General features: G+C 46.4%; 1 protein-coding gene across 1 annotated transcript in view; it reads left to right on the top strand.

Moving 5' to 3' along the window:
- The first annotated feature begins 1,027 nt into the window (after positions 1-1,027).
- LOC138467391 (zinc finger protein 850-like) overlaps positions 1,028-27,900 on the top strand; it is a 333,056-nt gene continuing 306,183 nt past the window's right edge. The window contains exon 1 of the mRNA XM_069607344.1: positions 1,028-1,215. The gene's annotated coding sequence lies outside the window, so the exon portion shown is untranslated. The remainder of the gene's footprint in view (positions 1,216-27,900) is intronic.

Raw genomic sequence — 27,900 nt, 5'->3', positions numbered from 1 at the left:
GGGCAGGGCATATATTGTGTGGGGGTGAGGTTGGGGGCAGGGCATGGATTGTGTGGAGGTGAGGTTGGTGGTAGTGCATGGATTGTGTGGAGGTGAGGTTGGTGACAGGGCATGGATTGTGTGGGGGTGAGGTTGGTGATAGGGCATGGATTGTGTTGGGGTTGGTGATAGGGCATGGATTGTGTTGGGGTGAGGTTGGTGACAGGGCATGGATTGTGTGGAGGTGAGGTTGGTGGTAGTGCATGGATGTGTGGGGGTGAGGTTGGTGACAGGGCATGGATTGTGTGGGGTGAGGTTGGTGACAGGGCATGGATTGTGTGGGGGTGAGGTTGGTGACAGGGCATGGATTGTGTGGGGGTGAGGTTGGTGACAGGGCATGGATTGTGTGGGGTTGAGGTTGGGGGCAGGGCATATATTGTGTGGGGTTGGGGGTGTACCCGGGTGCATGCTTTCTCAGTTCTAGTTGCTAGAAATGTGTGTTCATGTTTATGTTTCAGTTTCTTTTAAAGGCGTGATGCGAGAAGATCATACATCAATGTATAACCTGGCAGATATCTGAAAGTATAAAGGAATATATAAAGGTGACTGCATTCTTTTTGCGGGTCTGGAATGGTAAATGGCTCCCGCAGTGCAATGGTGCCATTAGAGCCGCTCTTTTTGGCTTTGGCATTGGGGGGGGGGGGGAGGAGGAGGGCGAGGGGGGGTGATAACTCCTCTGCCCGGCCCTGCAGGAGGGGGAGCCGGTTGGGCTATGATTGGGCGTGTTCCCCTGACCCGCTTGGGCTACATGGGCGCTTCCATTTCTAGCCCAGCTCCCGGGAGCCGTTGGCTGTCGGGACTGAGAGCGGGAAGAGGGGGCGCAGGTGGGCGGGCAGACGTTGCCCCATAACATAGGGGGGCTGTGGGGGAGGCCCCTTCATAGGCAAAGAGCAGCTTCGGGGGCAAAAGAGGGGCAGAGGCTGAGGAGCCTGAACTTTATGCGCGGTGACGTCACACAACGAGCCATTAATGCGGCAAGGGATCACGGGAAGTCACGTGACAGGAAGTCGCCAAGAGGCGGGATCTCATCTATGGAGTGACAGGACGTGGCTGGCCTGTATTATTATCTCTGGAGTGGGGCTGTGTAGCGCCCAGTGCACCTCTGAATCCCCTCCAGGCGCCTCTAGAACCTGCCTGAGGGAGGTGACATGGCATGCCCAGGAGCACACCGTGTGGGTAAGTGTCGGGAGCCCAAGGCTGGGGGCTTCCAGCTGTGCATGGGAGACGTGCTGAGTGTGTTGGGTCTTTGCAACCACCTGCCTGTGGAATAAAGTGCAAGAAAGAGACGATTCTGCAAAGTGCAGCCACGTGCAGCCACGTGCTGCTCCAGGAGCAGTTCCATCATTGCTCTTATTTTAGGGGAGGATATGTTTGTTAATTTTCTCCAAATTGGCAATATGCTTTTAATTCAAAAGTTACAGACCAGGATAATTTTTCCTCTCATCTCCAAGCATTGCTTGTGATTATTTTAAATTCATAAGGTGAGCTGCATACACGACAGGCTGTCATGTTATGGTTTTACAGTCAAGCCACATTGTTATGTGGAAGTTTGGGTTGGGGAGGGGGCGGGCCCTGTGATAAGGAAAATTACGCTTTGAGGGGAACAGGGTAGTTTTAGAAAATAAAGAAGTTGAGACCGGACGCATCCTCCGTGTGGGCCTTCATTCTTTGTGAGCAGCAGTGACTCTCTAACACTGGTGACGAGGATGACGCACCCGGCGCAGCCTATTTTTACCGGCCCTCCCGCGCGGGACTTCGTAGTGGGAGGCGCAGCCCGCCTCCACTGCTTCCACGGATCCGGGCACTGTGGTGGTGATAAGGGCTGAAGAGGAGGTCGTTGGATCTGGCGGTCCTCACAACAGAACCCCCCCAGGCTGCAACAGTAAATATATTAACGTTGCATACAGCGCCCACTGGTGCCACATATAGCAAAGAAGGGTTGTGCAGACCCAAGCCCTCTGGCTGCAGCGGTGAATATAAGGCTGCATACAGCGCCCGCAGCACACCCATGGTGACCACGTATAGCAAAGAAGGGTTTTGCAGATCCAGGCCCTCACAATACGGCCCAAGGGACTCTGAACGTTGATGTGCAGTCCCAAGGCCACCCTGCACTTGCACAAGGCAGGAGATACCCAGCTACTGGCAGCCCAGACCAGTTCCCTGCTGCCATAAGAAGCACGACACAGTAGAATGTCAGAAGAAGACATCCCCAGCACAGTGTCTGCAAGGCTCTCGGTGGTATTTTCTCTTGGCCAGGGTGGATCTACCACGTGGCAACTACCCCAGGCATTCGATGTCATGGACACAGACAACCTGGGACCCAGGTGGGTCCAATGGATGTAAGACTTTAGAGTATATGAGGGGGTGATGGGCCCCATGGATGACGAAAGGAAAAAGAACATCCTCACGTTGGCAGTGGGAGCGGCAGTAAGGGACATCCTCTACAAGCTGGTTGATGAAGAAAAGGCCACATACCAGGAAATCCGAGAGGCGCTGAACACTTATTTTGCCCTGCACTCTAACATAGATTACGAGAGACATATTTTTCACACTACCATACAGGAAAAAGGTGAAACCGCGGACAACTACTGCGCCTTCCACCGCTACTCGAATGACAAGGCTCTGCGTTCCCAAGTCATTGTGGGGTGCGAATCTGCTGACTTCAAACAGAAGCTACTCCAGAAGCAGAGGACCCTTGATGAAATACTGGCGATAGCCCGCACTGACTCAGTGGTCACACAACAGGTGGTCGGCCTGGGACGGCTGAAAATATCAGCGGACGCAAAGGACCAGGAAACCGTTAGAAAATTGACACCCGCTCAGCACGACAAACCTACGCAATCCACAAAATCATGCTACCGATGCGGCGAAGAGTTCCCCCATGAAGGCACGTGCCCAGCCATTGGCCAAAAGTGCGCTGCATGTGGTGGTGATGACCATTTTAGAGCAGTTTGCAGAAATGCACCGACACTGCTTGCCCCTGCGACCTCCCCGAGAAGCAGCAGACGCCATCCGATAGACTGACCAGAAGACAGGAGAGCGAGCCGTGAGCGCAGGAGATATCGCCCAGCGGTGAATAAAAACTGCCGCCAGAACCCTAAGAAATCTTTCTGGTCCCCCGACGGGAGAACCACCTATAGACCCCGAAGAAGCGTCCGCTGTTTTGAGATACATTCGCAGTCAGGGAGCGATTCCTCCTCTTCCTATAACAGCCAAAGGAGAAAGGGATATGTATGGGCGCTAGTAAACGAGACAGCAAAACAACATAGCCCCCTTCTTGACACTCCAGGTATGCAACACGCCGACAGAATTCCTCACTGACACAGGCGCAACCGTAAATGGCATGAGCGAGGAAGCTTACAACCACCTACCCCATCCGCCGAAAATGCGGCCCTCACAAGTCTATATCTTCCCGTACGGCTCCACTCCTCTGCCGTGCAAGAGCACCTTTACCACAGTCTGCGCACACAAGTCACATATGGCCCGTATACAACTACATGTCCTCTCCATGGATGCCAATAGCGGCTGTATATTAAGTTTCAGGACGGCCATTGACATTGGACTTGTCTACATATTATACAACCTGATGGCCCATAAATATATGGCCCCTGAAGGAGACGTCACAAAGGCATACCCAAACGTCTTCAAAGGTCTTGGCAAACTGCCCTACTGCAAAGTAAGGCTCTACATCGATCCCGAGGTCAACCCAGTTGCCCAGCATTACAGGGACATTCTGATAAACATATAAAGACAAGTAGAAGAGGAGCTAAAACGCCCACTAGACCTTCACATCATTGACCCGGCAGTGGGACCCACCCCACGGGTCTCCCCCATTATACCAGTATCCAAGAAGTCGGCCGAGGGCTCCATTTGTTTGTGCGTGGACATGCGCCGCCTGAACATGGCTATACAATGAGAGCGACACCAAGCTCTCAGAATAACGGATATGATCCACCTCTTAAATGGCACCACCATATTCTCGAAGCTCGACCGTAACAAGGGCTACATCAGCTGGAACTAGCGAGGGAGTCCCATTATATCACCACTTTCCTAACCCACATGGGGCTTTTTTGCTACGAACCCTTGAACTTCGGCCTATCGTTGGCGGCAGAGATCTTCCAGGAGGAGATCCACCAGGTGATTAAACATGTGCCAGGGTGTCTTAATTACAGCAATCACATCCTGGTCTTTGGGAAGTCGATCCAAGAGCACAATGAAAAGCTACCCAAAGTGTCAATGTCACACCCAACAAGGACAAATGCGAGTTTGGGGAGCAAAATCTAAAGTTCCTTGGACACATATTTTCTGGCCAGGACATGAGGCCGGACCTGGAGAGGGTCAAGGCACTCCAAGATACCCCGCAACCAATGGACATATCAGACTTTAGGTCATTCTTAGGGCTGGGCATTAACTGCTCACGCTGCTTGGAAAACTTTGCGACATGAGTGCCCCACTCAGAGAGCTGACCAAGAATGGTCAGGAATTCACCTGGACGGCCGAATGCGAGGCCGCCTTCAAAGACACTCGTGCCCTCATTGCCTCAGCCTCAGACATGGCCTACTTCAGCTCAACCAAGGACACTGAGGTGACGATGGATGCCAGTGCCGTGGGTCTGGACACAATCCTTACACAATATGACCCCCATTCCTCCCACATCAAGAAAGTGGTGTCATACGCCAGCTGCAGCCACTCCACAACCGAACAAAAATACTCCCAAGCAGAGAAGGAAAGTCTGGCAGTCATCTGGGCCTGTGATCACTTCCACCTATTTCTATTCGGAAAGACATTAACAGTAGTCACCGATCACCAAGCCCTCCTCACCATCTTCAACAACCCACAAGTCTGGTTCCCCCTGGGATAGAAAGGTGGGGACTCCGACTCCAGGACTACAAGTTCTCCATCCGTCACAGGCCAGGCAAGGACAGAAATCCAGACTGCCTCTCCTGTCACCCCGCAGGGCCGTCTACCCCAGAACATTCCATCGCTGATGCATATTTACAATACATCATCCACCAGCTCAAACCTTTCCCAATAGCGATCTTGTGCTGGCCCTCCTCGCTCAGTACATCGGCCAAGGCAAACTAAAGCATGTGAAACAACGAACAATACACCTGGAGGAATCCTTGCAAGGGGACATAAAGGCGATGCTACTGGTCCAGGAGGAGCTCACCACTACAGAGGACCGCATCTTCATGAAAGGATGTCAGATCGTCATGCCCAAGTTGTTGCGCCAGCAAGTGGTCGACTTGGCCCACGAGGGACACATAGGGGCAGTCTCAACAAAAAAACTCCTGTGACAGAAAATCTGGTTTCCAGTTCTCGACAAACTGATGGAAGACACACTAAGGAACTGCACAATCTGCAGCGCTGTAGTGCCAGCACGTACCCGAATCCCCTGCAGATGTCACTGCTCCCTGGAGGCATATGGGAGGAGCTGGCTGTCTACTTTTTCGGACCACTATGTGACGCCACACGTGCCTTAGTAGTTGATGAATATTCCAGGTACTCAGAGGTACAAATAGTAGCATTGACGGCAGTAACAGCGGTCATCCCCACCCTGGACCGCATTCTCACTGCATACGGCATCCCCTAAATAATGTCGGACAATGGCCCACCGTTCACCAGCCTGGACTTTGCAAACTTCGCCCAGTACATGGGGTTCAAACATCGAAAAATTATCTATTTGGCCTCAAGCCAATGGCATGGCTGAACGCTTCATGGATAACCTCAAGAGAGCGTTGCAGGTGGTGCACTTGTCTGACAGACACTTCGACCAAATATTGTACAAGCTCCTCCGTGATTACTGCCATACCCCTCACAGCACCACAGGCAACTGCCCAGCGGACCTCCTATTTGGCCGCACTGTGGACACGGCTGTCACAGAGAGGGTTGTGCCACGCTGCAGGATGACGACTTGAAAATCAGAAACACCGAGGTAAAACATAAAATGAAACTTGTGGCCAACGTGAAGAGAAGAGCCAAGGGACACAGCTTCAAAGACGGTGGCAGAGTGCTAGTGCTCCAAACCCAAAGGAGGCAGGAAAACACTCTTTTTGCACCGAGCCCCCTCACAGTCACCAACGTGAAAGGTACAATGGTCACTGCCATGGAAGTAGGAGGACAGGCCATCAGAAGAAATGTGTCACACTTTAAAGAATGCCAGGGGTACGTGTCACCCTGGGAAGCCCCAGAGGAGGAACAGATTGGCTGTGACGATCGAGGGACCTGGACAGATGCCGAGGACCGATACTGGGGAGGAGTCAAATGCAGGAGTCACAGATGATGATGGTGAGCGGATCGCGGAGACACCTCCCTCTTTCAGCCCAGAACTGTCAAGGGCCAGCCGCACCATCCGGGCAAAGACTAAACCCTTAAGACTCATTGAAGACATGGGTTAGCACCCCACTCTGTATTTGAAAAGGGGGATGGTTGTCATGTTGTGGTTTTACAGTCAAGCCACATTATTTGGAAGTTTGGGTTAGAGAGGGGGCGGGATCAGGGTTAAGGGAAATGACGTGTTGAGGGTAGTTTTAGAAAATAAAGAAGTTGAGACCGGATGCATCCTCCGTGTGGGCCTTCATTCTTTGTGAGCAACGATGACCTGCTAACGTGCAGCGGCTTGACCGTCTGTGTTCTAGGAGGCACCTAAAAACAACAGGGGTCACACCAGGCAAAGTGCCTCTAATGCAGGATTGCCTTATAGTGCTACAGAAGCATGGCCTCCACCTCTGGGTCCACACCAGGCAAAGCGCCTCCATTGCAGGATTGCCTTATAGTGCTACAGAAGGGTTATAGGTGAAAGGATTGGATCGAATGACAAAAGGGTCGAATCAAAAGGACCGAAAACAAAAGGATCAAAAAATATATGTATTTTTTAAACTTTTTTTTTTTTTATTGGTGGATTTTCCCCCCCCCCCCTCCAACCTCCCTTTTTGTGGTAAAAAAACACTTTTTTTACCTATACGGAAACCCAAAAAGATATATATAATTAAAAAAAAAAATTCGACCCTTTTGTTTTCGGTCCTATTGCGTCGACCCTATTGCATTTGATCCTTTTGTAGTCAAAACTTTAACCGGACACCTTACAGAAGCTTGGCCTCCAGCTCTGGGTCCACACCAGGCAAAGTGCCTCTACTGCAGGATTGCCTTATAGTGCTACAGAAGCAGAACCTCCACCTCTGGGGTCACACCAGGCAAAGTGCCTCTACTGCAGGATTGCCTTATAGTTCTACAGAAGCAGAGTCTCCATCTCTGGGTCCACACCAGGCAAAGCGCCTCCACTGCAGGATTGCCTTATAGTGCTACAGAAGCATGGCCTCCAGCTCTGGGTCCACACCAGGAAAAGTGCCTCTATTGCAGGATTGTCTTATAGTGCTACAGAAGCAGAGCCTCCGCCTCTGGGGCCACACCAGGCAAAGTGCCTCTACTGCAGGATTGCCATATACTGCTACAGAAGCAGAGCCTCCACCTCTGGGTCCACACCAGGCAAAGTGCCTCTATTACAGGATTGCCTTTTAGTGCTACAGAAGCAGAGGCTCCACCCCTGGGTCCACGCCAGGCAAAGTGCCTCTACTGCAGGATTGCCTTATAGTGCTACAGAAGCAGAGCCTCCACATCTGTGGTCGCGAGGCATTGAGAGCATTTTCACAGGTCTGCAAATGTTAGCAAGGTCAGCCCAGGACCAGGGCATGCCATCTTTTCAGTCTCCAGGACAGCAAACTCTCTTCACAGGTGCTTGGCACATCATCACTTGCTTGCCCTCTGCTCTCCCCCACGTTTGCTTTCAACACTATTCTGGTTTATAAAGATGACTTGAAAGGTTTGCACATCATAATAAAGTGCTGTAAATTTGATAGTAATATGTTAAGCTAACAGAGTATGATTATTGCATTATCACCCCTATCTTGAATGGAACGCTACAAATTCCAAATTTTCAGTTTGGTGGAAGGCGACATTAAAATGGCCTCTGGTTTTGTAAATGTACTTTCATGACTTGAAGACACAACAAAAGATACTGGGCCTCATTATGAGTTTGGTGGTAACCCGGCACGGCCGCTGCCAAACTCGTGAATATACCGGCACCCGGCAATGGGGATCCACCGGGGCATTACGGCCCCAGCGAAACCAGTAATTCCCCTTTGCCGGTTGCCAGTAATAAGGAACTCCCCATTCCCATTTGAGCCCCATAGGGCTCAGTGGGAATGGGGAGGACGGTAGCACTGGCACCGTTAATAACGGTGGCGTTGCTACCTGGCGGGCTGTAAGGCACCCGCTCACAGACCTTTTAGTTTGCCGGTCCGGAAACAACAGTACCGGCAAGCTTACCAGTGCTGTTGATTCCGGACCCGCAAGCTTGTAATGAGGCCCACTTTTTAAAAAGGAAACCTAGTTGTATTTCATTATCTGTTCCAGTGTGGTAATGCATCAAATAAGGGAAAAATCGTTAGCACCGCCAAGCACACCTTTTCATAAATTGGTTTAGTTATCTTCACACGTTTATTGTTACAGTTGGTGGTCAGGTAAGTATTGTTTGAGGTGCAGGGGAGAGGTGCTCAGCCTTGGTACCTAGGCTGGAAAATTATTTTGCGATTCATACAGTTTTTTAAACCTCATAATACAAAGGTAATTTTTATGAATAGCACAATTAATGTTTGACAATTTTTTAAATTTGGTATAAAAGACTGGCCCAACGCGTTCGAGTTTAGTTTAACTCTTCATCAGGGGCAAATAATTCATTTTCTTACAAAGTTCTAAGAGAAAACAAAATATTTGAATATTAATTACATATTTCTACTTAAATTTTGTTTATGCGTAGATAATTCTCTTTGAAAATGTGATTACATTTTTCATCACATTTCCAAAAAAACACATAGTAGTATTATTAATCCCCAGTGGTTCATGGCCAATATCTCCATATTATCATAAGAAGTGCATTGAATATAATGGAAATGACAAACATGTCTCTGTTTACTGATTTAGTCCAAGATCAGAATGCTAGTTCATGGAGTGACTGAGTGGGTTGTCACATAACTCTAATTGATCATGATTATCTAAATTATGACTCCTAAGGCATGGAGTTGTGGGTGGACTAATAGTGACCAAAGATCTTGAAGTACAGGTATATTTGTGTTTGACCTTTTTAGTCCATTTATGTGAAATAAAAACACCTGTTTTATACCAAATGTAAAAAAATGATATTATTTGTGCTATTCATGACAATTACATTTTGTATTATGAGGTTTCAAAACCTGTATGAATCGTAAAACAAATTGCATCTAAGTCAAGAGGAAGGGTTGTGTTATAATTCCCTAAAGGGAATGTATAACAATAGACCCTGCCCTAACACAAATACACAAACAGGCTTTTGCCTTTTAGATAGTATGCAGGTCTCCTAAATAGGAAACCATTTTCTCTTAATGAATCAAATAAGAACAGATGCGTCTTTTGCCGTTTTTGACACCAAAATGTCGGAAACAATGGTTACTTTATAGAACCATCACTTCTGAATCGCGGCCACTTTGAGCAGAGACTGACAAGTAGTGCATTATTTGAAACCCCAGTGTAGGGTGTGTGTCTCCAGAGCGTCACGTGGATTGGGAGGGGACTGCATGCATTTGCTGGGGCAAGCAGGAAAGCAGCACAGCTCTTCTAGAATATGATCCTTGTTACTTCATATACACGTGACAGCTGGATGCTGCCGGGCCTCAGGCTTGCTATGGCAACGACTGCCCATGCCTAGGCCCGCCCTCACTAACTGCTGGTGTGTGGGTTCTGGCTCAGCCCCACACAATGATTTACAGTGACCAATCTAGTTATAATTGAAAGATTGTGGGTGCAGCCTCATGCAAGTGGTTTACACTGAGCACTATTGCTGGCATAGATAGGTGGCTGCCAGAGCCTCATTCAAATGTTGCAAAGTGCTTCTGTGTTAGGACCATAGGCAGCTATAATATTCACCAGCAGTGACAGACTGTGAATGATTTATAATCTTTGTGCGCCCTCAGTAGACATCTACCCCACCCAATGCACCAAAACCGGCCTCTGGCACATGGCACACACACTGAAAATCTAGCCGCCTCCCACGTGTGTAAATATATTAAAATGTTGGACATCTCCGGACTATTTCCATACCATATGATCACCCTACCCCGTGCATCCCTTTATTGACCCGCAGTTTGCCGTCGATGTTCCCTGTTGTAATGGAGATTACCTAATACCCCCACAAAGACCTGCTTTGCTTCCTTTTCGTGACCCCCATTCTCTCATGTCACAGAAGCCTCTGCAGTGTGTGGTGCCTATATCACTGACATACTTGCTCATACAAGTGCCTTTAATCTTACATACATTAGAAAGTTTACAATAAAAAAAGGGGTTGTTCAGTTGGTCTGTGGTCTGAAGGTCTGTGATGCGTCTGTGGTCTAAAGGACTCAGTTGGAATCGGCCTGCATGTACTTTCTATCCGGTTGTTTGTGAATACAGCGGGCCAGAACATGCTACAGACTTCCTTTCGCTTTAAGATTTCCTCATTGCAAGTGTGTGCATGGCGTCTTTCACCACTGCCAGAGCAGCCCACACATCCAACCCTGACTATTTTTGATGTTTTAGTAGAAATCACAACTCCCAATGGAGGAAGGGGGGTTTCATTGTTTTTGTTTTTATTAGGATTACGCTGACAAATCGCCTGTTGGACGTAATCTATTGTGGTTTAATTACTTATTTAATGCTAACCTCCAGAAATTCACATTTCGTTGCTTAGGAACATTTTCTCATATAAATGGTACAATCGTGCTTGATAAATAAGTTCTTCATTTTGGTTAACTGTAGCTCAAACATCCACTTAATCATCCAATTCTTACGGGTTTGATTGCCCCACTTATCTTTTAATCTGTTCTGTGTTTCTAGAGTGTCTTTAATAAATTCAAGCCCTGATTTTGCTTTGTCCCATATTTGTGGGCTGTCTTGAGTATTTAAAACCTCTTATCTCTTGATTCATTGGCTTGGATTGGAAGTTGACTGGGCTATCACATCCAGAGTCACCATTTATGCAGTAAACGCGACCAGTGTGACAGACATCCTTTATTTGTTATTTTCATGTCAAGTATTGGCCAACACAATACTCTTTTGGGTTTGAGACAGGTGACTAGACAATCTCTCTAAATCTATAACTAATAACCGCCATTAAGGATAATCTCAGTATTAACCTTATTGTTTCTGTTTTGTATGTTTGAATTTTCTTTGAAGCGCAGTCGTTGGATGCGGTACAAGTCTTTTTGTTTATATTCTGCATCTATTGTTAAGTAGGCATCCTTTCCACATTATTGAAATGGAAAATTGCTGGTGCAGCGTTAGTTTGTTCTCTCCCCGGACCCTCTTTGACCCTGCCCCCCATCCCGCACACAAACTCTGATTGGGCCGTATGCAGCTCCAGTCCGTGTTCGCCGGAAAAGCCAGCAGCCGAGAAAGTACCATTCAAATGAGTAGCCTTCAACAAAGAAAGTACAAGACTCCACTCTTAGTATAAGGCTGTACCACCTGCGTATATGGTAGTGTAGACAGAACAGCCAGGCTTATCTTAGGAGTGAGAGACGACTGTACAATCAGTACAAATACATTGTAATACACCTATGGTCCAAAGAAACACTGAAACACTATGGGCCTCATTACACGGATGGTGGTGGACCAAGGTGCTATGCTGGTAAAATACCAGCACCGCCTTGGTGGAAAGGGGAATTACCGCCCTATTCCAAGGTTGGTGGGGCGGTAATTCCCCCTTCCCCCATTTTCCTTCCCCATTCCCATTTTTGCCCCATAGGGCAGAATGGGAATGGGAAGGTGCTAATTACGGCACCGCAAATTGCGGTACCGTAATTAGCTCCCTGGTCCCTTTGCGGGTTGGTTTTTAACGCCTGCAAAAAGCAGGCATTAAATTCTCCAACCCGCAAAGGGACCTCGTAGTAAGGCGGTAAGGGTTTACCGGTATTGGTAAAATACCGTTACCGGTAAACCCTTACCGCCTACCGTGTAATGAGGCCCTATGTATTGTAAAAATATAGGCCACACCTATTCATGGGGAGTAAAACCATAAGTTACTTTCAGATTACTTTATAGTAATTCAAGGGTAGTAGACCCTGTAAGTTATACAGTGATACTAAACAAGGAAATCACATAGTAAACCAACTTGCAAATATATGTTTCTGAATGGTGGAACACAGATTTAAGGAACAGTATATACCTCTACTACTTTTGTGATACTCACCTAGTAGAACTGTGTGTTAAGACCTTTTTGGCATGGTATACAATTACAGTTGCTTTTTAGCTCAGTGGAACACAGTCTAAGATAAGCAAAAACGATTTACTCTAATTCCGGATGCACCATGCAGACCAAGGTCCGCTGCACCTAAAGGAACACTTTTCAAGAATGGCACACATCTATTGTAATATACTATTAGTTGCTTTTCAGATCAGTGCAACACAGATTGAGGTACGTTAATAACTCTAACTTGTTTTGCATTGGCACCCAGCTAACAGAAAGTAAGTAAAACCTATATACTTTGTAAAGGAGCTATCAGCAACTTAAAGTTAAGCATAACCTAAGGCAGACTTATTCTTCTTATTATACATTTATCCTACCAGGAATAGTAAAGTGAAACCAACAGCATTACTTTTTGGGAAGAGGCACAATCAATTCATAGGTGGGTAAATTAATCTTATATATACTTTTCAGAATAGTGGTACATACATTCAAGGTATGTAAGAACATTTGTAACTCTTCATTTCTTGTACAAGTAAGTTACTTTTGAACACTTGTTATTCTTTTCAAGGCAGAACCATTTTCTTATCCAGTCCTTCCCTTTTTCTATAGCATGAGTTCACTCAGAGGCAGAAGAGAGATCCCTTGTGGTGAAGGTGCCAGCTGTAGGCAGGGTGAGATAGGGTTCAATTGCAAGCAAAGTCAGATTTCCAGAGGAAGACTGTTCAAATAAGTAAGTATTTCACTTTAGTTGAGGGCCCAGGGACTTCAAAGAAGACATCCTAGGAGGATTCTGCAGCGGGCGTGTGTGAACTGGATGAGTGGCCTCCCAATCACAGAAAAGACCACAAAGCTATACAGCAATCAGAAAGGATTAAGATAGGTAAAATACCCCAGCCAACACAGTACCTGAGTACAGAAGAAGGGTTGCTGCAGAAAGACTTAAGGATCTGCTGCCAAAAACCTGGTCGATGCATTCCCTTGTCAAGAAGACGGGACACAGGACTTTTGCAGCAAGGATCCCGTGAGAAGGCTCCACGCAAGAGTTTCCTCGTGGCTGGATGGGGCTCTGTGGTTTTGGCACCCTTTTCAGCGGCCAGAAGAAGACTGAACATCGCTGGTCGGATTCTCGTCATTTGCAAGGTCCAGCACACTGGTGAGGGGACTTTGTTTTGGACTCGATTCACGTCTCTGGAGGTCCAGCAGGATGCCCACAGAGTTTCAGCTAGATTCTGGATATGGAAGGCTGCACCGCCCAATGGCTCGAGGTCCCAAGGTATTGCGGCCCGCAAGGTCACACCACAATGTGGGATGACTCAAAAGGCAGGGCTTCTTGGGACTAGTGGATCTCGCCAGCCTTTGGGTAGGACTCTTCGTAATTGGGACTCCCAGGTCGATTGGAAGGAAGGGTTACAGCAGGCTCTGGTTACAGAGCAGGCTCTCTGGTTTCTGGAAATCGTCTCAGCTGTGGTTTCTTCATCTTCCTCTTCGGATTTGGTTCCAGTGATCGACTACCTCTACAGCTTCCAGGATCAGACTTTTATGCAGGAACCCAGCCAATCAGCTTCCAGGGTCAGACTTTTATGCAGGAACCCAGCCAATCAGCTTCCAGGATCAGACTTTTATGCAGGAACCCAGCCAATCAAACAGCCTTGCAACATTCACACGTGGGGAATTGGCAGTCCTTTCAGGACAGCCAGCCTCTCAGTTTGAACTGGATTCTCACAGTCATCCTGGAAGACAAAGGGCTGCAAAGGTTTGGACTCTACCATCGCTTCTTGCCTTCACAGACACGCTGGAGCCGGAGCAGGCTTGACCAAGGTCTCCCGCCAAAGAACACATTGACACAAAGGATTTTCCCACCCTGGAGGTCGGGGGAAGGAAGGACAAGGAATGCTAAAATGGCAAAAGAAGAACATGGGGGGCCATTTTGGTAAAATGAGCACCCATAGATGCTTTAACTGATCTGTAGAAACAGGCTGTGGTATAAAGGTGCACTGAATTAGGTTCACTACACCAGCCATTAAAGGTAAGCCTATCCCTGTAACAGAAATGCTACAGTTACAATGAGAAAAGGCATACATTGTATTTTACGCAGCACTCCACATAAAGTTGGGGAGGGGGGTGCTGGTCTCACCTAATAATAAAATGTGAAAGGGATCAAAAGATCCTTTCTACCCTTGGGAACTGTTGTACTCACAGGATTAGCCAGAGAAAGTTAAAAGGGGAGCCCCCAGGGCAACCCAGCAACCATAGTAAAGAGCCAAAAGTTGTTAAAGTGGATAATATGAAAAAGGCACTATGGAGAGTCTTAAAATGACACCCATAAAGAGTAAAGGAATGTGTGATTGTGGAAAAAGGTTCCCACTCACTGAGGTATTGGGAAAAATAATCTACCAGTTCAGCAAAAAGTCCTGGCGTTGTTCCAGGTCAGGAAGATGTCTCATTGATATGAAAATCCACATACATTTTGTTTGATCTGTTATTTGCAGTTGCCCCGAAATGCATTCCGTCCAATTGGAAGATGCTACAGGCACTGTCTGAACTGGGGTGGTGGAACTACATGCGTTGAGTGGAATCCTTTCTTTTGAAAATGGCTGCACAACTCGGTCTCCCCTGCTGGCTGCCTCACAGTCACTTTGAGAAATTGAGTCATCGCAAACCCCAAACACCTCATGACGGGATTCTTCTTCTACTCGGGCAGCATTTAACCCTTTGTGAGACAGGTATTCTGCTATTACATTTTCTTTACCAGCTAAAAGCACCACTGAAAGGTCATGCCCCTGAAGCAAAGTGACCCAATTAGCAACTCTGCTTGATCTTCCATCAAGTCCTTTAGAAGTCAAAACAGACACCAAAGGATTATGATCACTCAAAATTGTGAACCTCCTGAAACGATATGGCATTCATAACGAGCCTGTATACAAGTGGCTCTAGGTGCGACAAGACAAGGAGGGGGAACAAACAAAGGACAAAATAACGATCTTACAAGGCCTTCTGTCAATCAGAACATGCAAGTGCGGGGAAGAGGGAAGGGATGAAGTACCAGGGGGGAGGGGAAGGGGGAAGTGCAGTTGACTCACAAGTGCACTCAGTGGGTGGCTCATAAGTGCAGAGAGAAGGGACTGTAGGGTTGCAGATACAGACCAGCAAGTGCTGGGGAGCCCAGAAAAAATGCGAGGGCAACTGGACATGCAGGAGCCTGGGCCTGAGTTCAGAGGGTGATCAGCTGACCAGGGCGCGGAGCAGTCAGATGCATCAGCATGCATCAGCAGAGGAGAGGAAGAGACAAAGCGGAAGCAAAAAGGAAGGTCTTGAGTTTATTCCGGAACCAGAGGTGGTTCTGCTCAAGTTTGAGAGAGGCAGGGAGGCTGTTCCAGATGGAGACCCCAGCCAAAGAGATAGATCTGCCCCCAACTCTCTGCTTGGAGAAGCATTTGATCCTCAGACATTGGCGATGGATGAGCGTAGAGCTCGAGAAGGAAGATGTTTTGAAAGAGAAAGTTGGAGGTAGATCAATTCCAGTTCCCAGAAAGCCTTGTGGACGATGCAGAGGCTCTTGAACCTGATCCTTGCAGCCACAGGGAGCCGCTGGAGAGATCCGATCCATGGGCTTGAGGCCAAGGACTGGTCTTGCAGTCCTGTTCTGGATAAGTTGTAAAGGTCGAAGTGTAGAGGCAGGAAGAGAAAGTAACTGTTGCAATAGTCTAGCCTAGTGAGAACCAGAGCTCTGGAGACAGTGCGTCTTTGTGGGAAAGTGAGAAATGGAAGAATACCTCTGAGGAGGTGCAGCTGATAGTTTGATTTCTTGGAGACATCAGAGATGTGAGGAGAGAAGGAGAGGGTGGAGTCAAAGAGGACACCAAGATTCGTAGCCTCACGGGAAGGAGCAGGAGGTGGGCCCAGAGTGGGTGACCAGAGAGAGTGAAGGAGGAGGAAGCAGGTGTCCCAATGAGGAGGATTTCCGTCTTACTGGCATTAAGGCAGAGACTATTGGCGGCACACCATTCCTGAATTGCGGCCAGACAGTCTGGTATGAGAGAAGATGCAGAGGTGGCTTAGGGCAGCCTGAAAGAGAACTGAGTGTCATCTGCATAACATTGAAAATTGGAGCAGAAAGTAGCGATGCAGTGGGTAAGAGGTGCCAGGTAGTGGTTGAAGAGCCAGGGAGAAAGGTTAGACCCCTGGGGAACACCACAAGTCGAGAGAGAGATGGAAGAGAGGAAAGACCCCAGTTGCACCTGAAAGGATCGGTCGGTGACAAAGGAGGTCAACCAGGCCAGGGCCTGATCAGTAGTACCAAGGTTGTTGCAGAGGCGATTGAGCAGGATGGCATGGGTGACCATGTCAAAAGCAGAGAATAGATCGAGGGGAAGGAGGACAGAAGGGAGATTAGAATCAAGATTGGAGAGAAAGTGTTCACGGGCGTTCAGGAGAGCAGTTTCCATGCTTCTGGCAGCTCTGAAGGCAGACTCGTGAACCAACAGTTTCAGTATGTAGATTAAGCCGGGAGATGGCCAGCTTTTCCAAGAGTTTGCCCAGGAAAGGAGTGATGTAGATCGGGCGATAGTTAGCCGGAGAGGAAGGATCGGCTAAGTGCTTCTTTAGAAGGGGCGGCACAAGAGGAGTGCTTAAGGGTGGAGGGGAAAATGCTCTAAATTTGTTGATGGTCCTTAGAAAACAAAAGGCTTCCTTTTCTATAACCGAATATCTGTGCTCAGCACCTTTGAGCACCCTAGATGCAAAAGCAGCAATTCTCTGACCTCTGCTGTCTTCTTGAAGAACATCGGCGCCTAACTCTGTCACACTTGCATCTGTCATGATGAAAGTCTCTTTCGTAAGCGTCAAAACAGGCTAAAATGGGTGAGATGCCATTCTTGATCACTACAAATTCTTCTTCACACGCCTCGGTCCATTCAAACTTAGCATCTTTTGGGCACATTGTTTTATTCTGTGCTTTGGGGCCCAGAGCTGGCCATGGCTCAGCCCTGGCAGTCTCCAAATATTGCCCTTCAGCACGGGCTCTGCCAAGGCTCTCTGAACTGATCTCCCTTACCAACTTTCTTTAAAAATATGACTGGCAATACTGATTGTCAGTAGATGTCCCCTCCAGTAATGTTTAGAATCACAACATCTGTTAAAGAAATTTAAAATTAGATACTTTTAGAACAGGAAAGGGAAATTATAAGAGAATACATTGTTTGATTTCTTTGTCATACGTATGAAAGTGTTATCATTAGAATGCCCTGAATTAGTTTGTATGATTAATGGATTTCTTCCAGAAGAACTGTGGGATTGCATGGTTTACTGACCCCTTTGATTTGATGTTCTGTTTCATATTTCAAAATATTTATATTGCTCAAAGGTTTTACACACATTAACCATATGTAAATACATCTTTTAAACCAGAATCTTTGCCCTTTCATCGCACATATGTAAACTTGATTGGCTCTGTTAGGGCTTTCCTTTAATTCAAAGGCCACTCCTCCTTTAAAGCTGTATTAGCTACTTGGAATTACAGGCTGCGCAAGACCCTTTTAAGGCCTCGCCCCCAAATATTGCATCATGACCCATTAAGAGCTCCCTCGATTTCTTATCCCATTTAAAGCACTGCCTCTGTTTTTGTACCCATCAAAAAAAAGTCCAAAAACCTTGAAGCCCGATTCTCAGAAGTGCTTTTTTTAATAGCGCAACCCCATTGGAAACCGCTCTGTGTATCAGGCCCTTGGAGTAGTATTCTACTACCCCTAGAAAACACAACATTTCTTGCTTGTGTTTTGGAGATTCAAGATCAATGATGGAAGCAACCAGACTTTCCTTGAACCAAACAAACCACAAGTAGCAGACAAAGGTATTCTGTCACTTTACTTCATCTTTGGCTGAAAGTGAGGAGCGATTAACAAAACAAACGGTTTCTGCCATATCAGGAGGGTAGAGGTGGCCAGATGCGGCATACAATGTCAGACGCCAAGAGATCCCTTCCTCAGACTAGAGATGCTTATCTCCGCCGGGGCGGGGCACAGGCCAGAGACCAAGCACACTCTCTCCAAAAGGTGCAACCTGTCCAGTAAGCAATGGCTCTCCACCGGACCGCAAGCCGGAGGAACAGAGACGAACCGCTCCGACACAGAATTGAGAGTGCTCTGGAAACCTAGGTGGCCGCTCACCAGTCGGTATCGTGGGACGCAGTCACGAAATCCAGGCAATTCAATATCCGGTGCAACAGGCATGAAGGCCTCAGGGGTTTCAACAAGACTCCTCGACAAACTGTTAGGGCTTCATCACTCCGGACAAAAGATGAGTTTATAAGTATTTATTATATTGAATTAGAGAGACCCTCCTGCTCCACGGCTCCACTAACAGTCTTTTTGGAACGATCACAGAGCATCCTTTATAATCAAGGGTTGAACCTGGAATCTCCAGAGGCTCCCTTGGAAACAGAGAAAACATACAAGTAGAAACCTAGCACGCGTGTGCTGGCGGACACAAAGGAATGTTAATACCAATGTTAAGAAGAACTGGCAATGCAACACCAGTCCAGAGAAATATGTAATAACCTAACACTAAGCATTGTAGTAGAATAGCCATCTGCCTCCCGTGAGAAACCAGAAGGTGTCTCACCCGCTAGCCCCAGGGTCAGGTTTCCCTGGGGGTGGACCAGTGTGAGAGGATCACCTGGGTGAGGGGTCTTCGGGGATTGGGACACCTGTTGGTGAGACGTGGTATCCCTCTCTTCCCTGCAACAACTTTACCCCATCCTACCTAGTAGGATATATGGAAACTCTACCCCCCCCTTACTGCACGAACACCTTAATACGGACAGCCTGCTCTGGCAGGAAACACTCACACCAAGCCGTGTACCTGACATGTCCCACTACTATGGTCAGGCAAGGTCAGGCAATTGATGGTAATTATTTACACCTGACTTCCAATAAACTTCCCACAAGGATAAAAGGCGGAGCACGATAGCACACTCTGAGCGAGGTAAAGCACACGAAGGAACAGCAGTTTTGAGACAGCAGCTGAACGAGGGAAGAAAGACGGCAAACCACAAAGGGTGCACAAGGAGGGAGATGCTCTTGACCTTTCCGGCAGAAAGCCGTTACTTTCTAGACACTGTAAAGGATCATGCTGGTCAGGTTTTTGCTCTTAAATAAGAAGAAGTCTTTTATTGACTTAAGAAAAATAAAATAAAAAAAAACCACAGGACCTCACTTGTCCAAAATTCAGCCAAACATAGGCTTTCTTATAGGATAAGGCACAAATCGGGATTTAGTCCTCATATGCCCAACGGAACGCTGCAGCTTCCTCTTCGCCTCTGTCTCTCTTCTGAAAAGGAAGGGAGAAGTATTCGTTAGTCCATCATCTCTTTCTGCCATGATGGAACCGGCACGGGTGACTCGAGGGGACTGCTTTCTATGGCGTGGTGTGTTGGTGTTAGGGGTAAGCCATTGTATTTACAGGTTGCCTCCTTTTCCCATGTTCTTGTTTTCAACTTGTTTTCCGACTTACATGCAAATGACAATGCGTAAGGGCTGCACTCCTTTCCTTGTATCCATTTAACCTTGCGGCGTGCCGCTCGTTTTCGAGGTTTTCGGCGTCTCTCGTCCCCGAGAGCTCTTTGTTCCATTGGACCAGTGTTATAACCCCCGGCCCAACATTGCTTGCAGCTTGCCCCTCAGTCTGGCATTCCCTTCCGAGTTTGCTGTCTTCTCCGACTTTCTCCATGTTTGTGGCTGTCCGTGGTCTGAGTTCCTTATCGTTTAGATCACGGTTTCCCCAAGTGGGTTCCTCCGCCTCCTCCTCGATGACTGGGTATTCCGTTCCGGCTTCTTTCATGCCCCACCAGAGGGTTTCCTTGTCTTTCTTTACTGCCCCCATCTTCTCTGAAGTTATATTGGGTTTCCGATCTCCGTATTGCCCGCTGAGCCCCTCTTCATGGCTGAGACTCTCACACACACCACCCGAGGAATTGTGCTGTGCGGGCCGATCCTTGCTCTTTGATAGATAGTCAGGTACGACTTGGAATGAAGCAGGTTTATGTATGGTCTTGAAGCAGCTCGCATGTAGTGTCAGGGACTACCTTAAAACTCTCTGGTTGGAGTCCTTGTGCACCGCCAACCACTGAAGGGGAGCGTGATTGGTGAAAACCGTGAAGGGTCTTCCCAGTAAGTAATACCTGAGGGTTTCAATCGCCCATTTTATGGCCAGACACTCTTTTTCCAATGTTGAATATGAGAGCTTGTGTGGCAGAAGTTTTCGGCTAATAAACGCCACTGGGTATAGATCTTCTTCCTCGCCTTGTGAAAGTACTGCACCTAGACCGGTGCCTGATGCATCCATTTGCACAAAGATTGGTTTCCCAAAGTACGGGCACTTCAAAGCCGGAAGACTTGATACGTGGTTTTTTAGAGTATGGAAGGCTGCCAAGGCAGAGGGATCTTGTAAGACATCTCCCTTATAGGTTGATTTAAGGGATTCTGTTAGGGGACTGGCAATGCTTGAGAATAACAGTATGAACCTTCAGTAGTATCCAATGAATCCTAAAAATGCACGTATTTGTTTTCTGTTGCTTGGCATGGATAACCGCATGATTGCTTCCACTTTGTCCACTTGTGGTTTTATGACACCTGTTCCCACTTGATAACCCAAATATTTTGTCTCTTTCGCTGCTAATATGGTTTTCTTTGGGTTGATATGTAGTCCGGCCTCCTTAAGTGCTGTGATTACATTTTTAAGGTGATTCAAATGTTCATTCCACGATCGGCTGAAAACAACGGTATCATCCAGATATGCTGAACTATAATTGGTGTGTGGAGCCAAGACTTTATTCTTCAAGGAAAGTCGCTGGCGCCTCGTGTAATCCAAAAGGTAACACAGTGAATTGGTATAGGCCTGATGGGGTAACAAATGCAGTTTTCAGCTTATCTTCCTGTCTTAAAGGTATCTGCCAATACCCCTTGGATCAATGGTACTGATATATTGTGCGGTGCCCAGTTGTTCTATGAGTTCATCGTTCTGTGGCATTGGGTAGGTTTGAAAAGTCGATATGGCATTTAACCTTCTATAATCCATACAGAACCTGGTGGATCTGTCTGGTTTGGGAACTAGTACTATGGGTGATGACCAGTGACTAGTTGAGGGCTCAATGACTCCTAGGCGTAACTTCTCTTCCACCTCGTTTTGTATGGCCGATCTTTTTGATTCTGGCAGTCTGAATGGTCGAATCCGTACTGTTCGGGTTGGATCAGTCTTGATCTCATATTCCATCAGGGTCGTCCTTCCAGGAAAACAAGAAAACACACTCGCCAGGGATTGGAGTTTACCTCTAGTTCCTTTCTTTCGTTGGGACTGAGTTGCTCCCCCCACTGCACCACATTAAATGCAGTATTTGCTTCTTCCAGTTGTAGATGGTTTATGCTTCGTTCATCTGCTTTGGCTTCCCTCCACTCCTTCAGGAGGTTAATATGGTAGTTCTGGGCTTTCTCTTTTCTATCTGGTTGATCCACTACATAGTTTACAGGGCCTAACCCGGCTGTGATTTTATATGGGCCCCACCATTGGGCCAACATCTTATTGTGGGTGGTGGGCAACAGGACCAGTACTTTATCCCCCACTTTCAATATTCTTGCTCTGGCCTTCCTGTTATATTTTTCCTGACCGGACTGTGCTCTTCCTAGGTTTTGTCGTGCCATTTCCCGAAGGTTGGTCAGATGTGCCTTCAAGTCCATTACATAACCTGTGAGGTGGGTCTCTTCCTCCTGATCCTCCCACTCGGTTTTTGCTATAACGAGTATGGTCTTGGGTCTATGTCCAAACAACAACTTGAACGGAGAAAACCCTGTGGACGACTGTGGAGTGTCCCTCAACACCATCAAGACCCAAGGCAACACTCGGTCCCAATTTTTCCCAGATGGTTCTATGACCCTTTTAAAGGCGTAGTCTAGTAAAACATTTTATTGTCCCTACGGGTCGGCCATGTTTTTTTAAGCCTAAGTGGCTCAATTTTAGAAAACTTTCCTATGGACCTTACCCGAGTTTTCGTCCATTAAACGCACACGAAAACAGGCACCAGGGCGCCGCCATTTTGTGATAATCCTATCACTTGCCGCATCGCCCTGGCTGACCTGCTTCTGCGACACTAAATCAATTCCCCCGCCCCTGTGCCTGACATTATCCAAACATTCATATTCCCCCCTCTCTCCGTGACGTTACTGTGCTGCGTAGGCAAACGTGCCCAGTCGTCTTCTACGTGACTTCACACAGAACCCGGAAACCAACACAGACCAACTCACAACACAGCGTGCCACAATTCGGAATATGAAACTGTACTTTAAAATCAAACAGCAACACGGTACATTTGGTAAAGTACATTTATTTGACATTAAATGTTTAGAGAATATTCAGCAATTTCCATATGAACTCGGAAAGCCATTTATTTTCTTTTATCTGTATCCGCAATGGTACACAGGGTGTTGCTTTTCGTTAAAAGAAGCACTTTGGAAGCACGGTGAACCGCAAGGCTGTTCCATCAACTAGGCACGTATCCATCGTAAAGGTTGATATGTTGCTTCTAGCCACTAGTACAGCGTAAGGGCATGTGGGCCCTTGGCGATCGTCCCATAAAATTGTCAGTGTGCTCCAGTTGTTCACACGAAGCTGCAGGTGTCTCACGAAGAAACCGTCTGCTGGTGTCTCAAACCGATGGCAGTAGCAGAAGGGGAGCAAATACCTGTTATGAAAACAAAAAAACTATAATTAGTCTCACCAGCCGATCTTCATTAATATTACTCATTTTATTTATCACAGCCGATCAGAAAATATTTGCTTGCAAGGATAGTTCAATGGAGTATGTTCGGCTCTAAAATCAATGCGAAAAGTAACGAAATAAATCGAGGCCAACACACAATGATAAACGACAGTTAGTCTACATGCGTGAGGAATGATATGATATGGCATTTGTAACGCGCCTATACTCAAGTGTTTCAAGGCGCGACGAGGCAGGTGGGGAACAAGGGCAGACAGACAACGATCCTAATAGGCCAGGTGTCTTTCTGATCGCGCATGGGGAAGGGGAGAGGGGGTGTAAAAGTGCTGTACATGGTTAGTTGAATACAAATTAAATAATAGGGCCAGCTGGTGGCAAGTGAAAGGTAAATGCCGGGAGAAGGGGCTGAAGGATACAGAGACAGTCCCGTAGTGCAGGTAGGCAGTGCAGGGAAAAGTGGCTGGGCCAAGGATCGAGATCGGTGAGACCAGTGGACCTGCATGCCCATGTGCCCACTACGAACACATTTTCCTTGCTCTTCATTCATTCATTCATTCATGCACCCATTCATTAAATCTTCATTCCGGTATAAAAGCGTGTAAAGATATAGATTTACTACATTATATTTGAAATTTCCATTGTGTCTCTTCGTAATGCAGTCTGTAAAACGGACCGTGCTCTTGACAACGATTTTTCGTATACTGAACTAAAATGAAACTCGGTCTAGTTTCTGAATTTTCTGCCTTATCGTCTCTTACGTTATTGCGCACCCCCTTCAAATGTAGTTCTTTCGGCATGGTCCCTGTCTCAAGGTCAAAAAACAATAGACCCTTATACTTCCAGTGCGACTTGCGGGCCTCATCTGGGCGCGAGCTGAAAATCAAAGCCGCTGTCCTTCGCAAACTTTATTTGCAACATCACGTAGTAAAGGCATCTGTGTACCAAGTCTAAAGTACCACAGGAGTTGAGTTAAAAGTGAGATTTATTGTTTGTTTGTTTGTTTTATTATTTGCAATACGCAAGCCTCCCCTCCGTTAACAGTGTGCAACAGTGCGCAGCATTTACATTTACATGAGATGAGACATGAGAAAAATATATACATACACATATATGAGGTGAATAGAGAGAATTCAAAGATGACACCCAGCTTGTTAGCCACCCATGATGGTGAAGGTAGGGGTTAGGGTTACAGGTACACTGTACAATAACATTTATTTACAAAAAGACAATCGTATTGCAATTATTTAAACGGGGATTTGTACTTCACAACCAGCTGTGCTTCGGGTGGGCATGGCACAGTCGCAATGTTCGGTGGCAATGGATCACTGCTCTGCACAGAAACGTCCAAAATTCCATATCTGTGCTTCTCTAACACAGCAACAATAAGGCCTTTCACAAAGTCGAACTGCATTTCATCATAGATTGGTTTGATCACCCATTGCTTACTTCGTTTTGAAAACACCTTAGTGTAGCGAGGCATCCTTACTTTACCCCTAGTCCTAGATTGTGCACATCCGACATTGCTGTTATGGGCCAAGACCGCTAGTAGAGTGCGATGTTTCATGCCCCGAAAGCTAAAATGCAAGCACTTTGGCCTGTACTTTAGGCACATATTGTGGAACACCTCCAAATCTCCTGTGTGACAGAATTCTGTCAGTCCTCTCAAATCTCTTGATAGAGTTTTGTCAAAAACAATCTTCTCAATGGCTTTGTGTGTCGGTGAAGTTGGAATCAACCACTTCTTCTCCCGTGCCTCCTCTGGGGACAAAGGGCCATGTTCACATTGGTGGAAATGTTGATTTGCTGTCCAGCGGTGAACGTTGGTACAGTGGTGCATCAGTGACCGCCATTTTTCAAGTAGTATTTCCACTGACCCTTCACAAGTTTTTGAGCTCCACCAAAGATGGTTGGTGATAGAATGGGACCACTGCAAAATACTTTCAAAACCTTTTTTTTTCCTGCAGCCGAGAATTTCTTACTGATTGATTTAGCAAGATGCCATACGTCAAATTGATGATTAATATGTGGGAACTGCTCTCTCATTGTCTTGGCAATTGAAACGTGTCTGTCCGTGGCTATGAGGTCGATGTGCATTCCCCTTGATTGTAGATATTCCACTGATTTTATAAATCCTAGTTTCTCCATGGCCACTGACGATGTACATTGTGTTACCTGCACGACCACCGAACTCACAATTTTCTTACTATCCATGTCCTGAAAGTGGTAGGTGCAGTACTTGGCAGAAAATCCAGGGCTGTCGCACTGTCCATCGCCGGCTAGCCTGAATTGTTTGCCTTCGAATGTACTTGCTAGAGACAATTGTTCAATTTTCCAAGCATCACTAATGGCCGGAAACAGATAATCACGTTGGTATATGTAGTACAGCGCTTTAGAAATGAAATGGAGTCCCACAAACTGAAAGAAAGCCTCAAACTTTCTAAAACTGGAGCCACTAAAAAGTGATGCAGCTGCACACAGTAGATTGCCTGCTGGCAGTTTCCCCAGCATCGGTTGTGCAGACCATGAGAACCTATGATTTAATCTACAGGCGGCATTTATTTTGACGTTACTGCCTTTTATTTGACGAGTCACATTAATCAATGGCTTCCCACATACTTTCCCTCTAATGGAATGCACACATTTCAGCATACTTATAATTTCCATCAAACAACTGTCGAATACAATGTATTTGCTCTCTTTCATTAGACTGTCATCCTGCGTCAATGTTGTTTCGGCCTGTGACGTTGTGGAGATTTCAACACATTGGAAAGTAATATCGCTGATATCAAGTTCTGATGCTTCTATGGATGCTGCGGCTGGTTAATTCTCTGTCATTTCGACATCTATTACTTCAACATTGATGGGAGAACACAACAATGTCGACAGGTTTTTGGGTGGCAAATTTTTGGCAGGTGTAGATTGTGTGAATTGATCTGCAACTACTTCAGAGCTATCTTCAATACATTCAATAACATCTTCTTGTGGTGGTGCGGTCGCAGTGTAGCAATGGTTCAATGCAACTTTGCTGTATTCTCCAAACACAGTTAATTCATGTTCTGGCCATTGGACATGAGCATCTCGAGCCTGAACACGCCTCGCCTCAATTAATAGTTCCTCCATAGTGTACATGGTCTGGCAAGCAACATCTCTCATTCGCTTCACTGTCTGTGTATGTATAGTTCTGACACCCACGGGTAACTGGAGGAGAGATGGGAAAAGGGATGTTCAGTTTAAACACAAGATAAAGTGTAGTCCAATTGACTGGAAAAAAACATAAAATAGTCCCCAGCACAAACATTTTTTTAAAATTATGAACTGTTTGAAACTAACCTTTTTTTGTTTTTTTTTCTTTGCAACTTTTTTGACTCGACCTTCAACATCTGCACGCTGTAGCTCCGATTAGTTTCCGCATGTCCTCCCTTCCTCTTGTGCTGCAACGACTATATTTTCTGTATCCGCATAGACAGCACGGAATGAGGCTCCATCGTCTCCCTGAAACATAGTACTTTCATTACTATGTATCAAAATATTGTTAGCATAAAACACACGTGAGGATGAATACACAGGTACATCTCAATAGCCAAACACGATTTAACCATTGTGTGCAACAATCAAACGACAAGTATTCGACCAGTGATGATCTATTTCGATGGAGCTGTCAGTATCCATACCTCTGGCTCTGCATGGACTGCCATGAATGGTTGTATTGGAGAGGAGGCATCCGCATCTCCCTGAAACACAGTACTTGCATTAGTATGGTTTTCAATATTGGAAACATAACACACACTTGGGGTCGACGGCACAGGTACATATAAAGAGATAACCACAAATGATGCATTGTCTAAAACAATCAAGGAAAATATAAGTATGCAGATTTCATCGACTTATTTCTTTGATTCTTTTACATCTGCATCATCAAAATGTGATGTTGTGATTGTAGTGGAAGCTCCGTCGTCTCCCTGAAACACAGTACTTGCATTAGTATGGTTTTCAATATTGGAAACATAACACACACTTGGGGTCGAACGCACAGGTACATATAAAGAGATAACCACAAATGATGCATTGTCTAAAAGAATCAAGGAAAATCTAAATATGATCACATTTCATCGACTTATTTCTCCGATTTATTTACAGCTGCATCATCTAAATTGGATGTTGTGATTGTAGTGGAAGCTTCGTCGTCTCCCTGAAACACATCACTTGCGTTAATAGGGAAGAAAGTATACCAAATGGAATCACGTTATATGATCACGCATGATGGAGCTGTCAGTATCCATACCTCGTGCTGCTGAAGAATATCCATGGATGTTGCAAATGTAGTGCGCAATTCCGAAAGCTGTTGCGCCGATTCGTATACGCATGGTCCCGCTTCCACTTCCCCTGGAATTACTTGAATGTCAGGCTCTGCATCAAGTGCAGGGGTTCACGCTCCATCAACTTCCTGAAACATAGTACTTGCATTAGTGAGGATTACAATAGTGAAAACATAACACACACCTGGGGTCGACAGCACAGTTACATATCAACGGCTAACCACGAATTAAACATTGTGTAGAACAATCAAACGACAAGAATTCCAGCTCTGATGATGACGCTCGATGGAGCTGTCAGTATCCATACCTCCTGCTGGTGAAGAACATCTAGAAATGTTGTAGATGTGGCGGACGCTTCAGCATCTCCCTGAAAGACAGTACTTGCATTAGTATGGATAACACTAATTATAACTGAAAACAAACACCAGTGGACGATAACTAAGGTGTATATCAATTGGAAAGCACTAACCAAACATTCGGTAAAATAATTACACGATAGAATAAAACTATTACTTGACATGCATAAA

Source organism: Ambystoma mexicanum, chromosome 4q, assembly GCF_040938575.1.
Source record: "Ambystoma mexicanum isolate Mex_15411 chromosome 4q, UKY_AmexF1_1, whole genome shotgun sequence".
Lineage (NCBI taxonomy): Eukaryota > Metazoa > Chordata > Amphibia > Caudata > Ambystomatidae > Ambystoma > Ambystoma mexicanum.
This window is presented reverse-complemented; position numbering and strand designations above follow the sequence as displayed.